This window comes from Elephantulus edwardii, unplaced genomic scaffold (genome assembly GCF_000299155.1).
Source record: "Elephantulus edwardii isolate Elephantulus edwardi_28Jun2011 unplaced genomic scaffold, EleEdw1.0 scaffold00008, whole genome shotgun sequence".
Lineage (NCBI taxonomy): Eukaryota > Metazoa > Chordata > Mammalia > Macroscelidea > Macroscelididae > Elephantulus > Elephantulus edwardii.
In genome coordinates this window covers 10,066,163-10,067,754 of record NW_006399758.1, presented here as the reverse complement: position 1 = coordinate 10,067,754, position 1,592 = coordinate 10,066,163, and positions in this window count along the sequence as shown.

Here is a 1,592-nt window from a genome sequence, read left to right as displayed (position 1 = left end):
ATTAAACTATATAATCCACTAACTTGATCTCATAGATATATACAGGCTAATCTAAAAAAGCTCAGTATACATTCTTCTCCAGTACACATGGATCATTCTCTGGAATAGACTATATTTTAAATCACAAAGCAAGACTCAATAAATTTAAAAAGTCAAGATAATAAAAGGCATTTTTTTAAAGACACAATGCTATAAATTAGAAATCAACAACAAGAGGATAAAAGGAGAAGCCTCATAAACCTGGAAGCTAAACAAAACTCTACTTGAACATGAGTGAGTTGTAGAAGAAATAAAAAATTAAAGGAAAAATTTTCTTCAAACAAATAAGAATTAGAATACTACTTACAAAACCCTCTAGAATATAGCAAAAGCAGTACTAAGAGGTCAATTCATAGCAATAAATAAAAATATCAAAAGGAAAGAACTATGTACTAAATTATAGAAATAATTCTAGAAAGTAAAAAATGGATTAATAGTTTGTATAATTCAATGGTGATTAATGTTATAAAACATAATGTATGAGAATGAATGAAACATAATGTCGATGAAAGGAAGTGTGAAGCATAATGTATACTAATTTTGTAAAGAATAAAAATAATTTAAAAAGGAAAGAAAGAGTGAAAATCAAATATTTAACCCAACATCTCAAAAAAATAGGAAAAGAACAGCAAGAAAACCTGACAACCTCTAAAATAAAGGAAATTATAAAAATTAAGACAGAAATAAAAAAAAACAATTAAAAATATCAAGACTACAGAAAATAGTATTTTTGAAAGGGCCAATAAAATTGACAAGCAAAGGAAAAGACAAAAATAATCAAAATAAGAAATGAAAGGGACAATTTCACAAGAGAACCAACTGAAATAAAAATATTAATCATTAATAATGGGGTAGATAACATCATAAAGATCATACTCAAAGTCAGAAAAATTTAGGTGAGTGCATTGATTTTTTAATAGTAAATATTTGAAAGACTATAAAGGGATAGAAAAGTATTTTTCTTTTGGGGTATATTCTATATGACTCAGCTTCTTGGGTATATAATTCCCCCATTCTTCATTTATTGTTTTTCGAATGAATATTCCTCACATGATACAGCAATCTTTTGTCTATTTGCTGAACTGATCACCTTGGTGTTACTGTGATGCTGCACACTGTTCCATAGTCTTGTCAAATACCATAATGGTTACCCATTATGTACAATGTTCGGATGAGCTTCCAGATTGATTTATACTGGGAAGTAGGAGTGGCATCCACTTCCTAAACTAGATGCCTCTGGAAACTCTACAAACCCTCTAAACTTTACAAACTCTCTAAACTCTTTAAATTTACAGAAAAGATGTTAGTTATAGAACAGAGTTCTGTATAGAAATGATGTTAGTTAAAGAACAGAGTTTAGGTCTTTTGTGCAAACCTTCTCAGTCGTATTCGACTTGACAACACTTAACGACTGCTAAATGAAATTTCTTGTTGTTATTGTTGTTGTCGTTGTTATGTGCCTTCGAGTAACTTGCAACTCATAGTGACCCTATGTATAACAGCTCTAAACTTTGCTCTGTCCTGTGCCAATCTCATTGTCTCTGACACACACA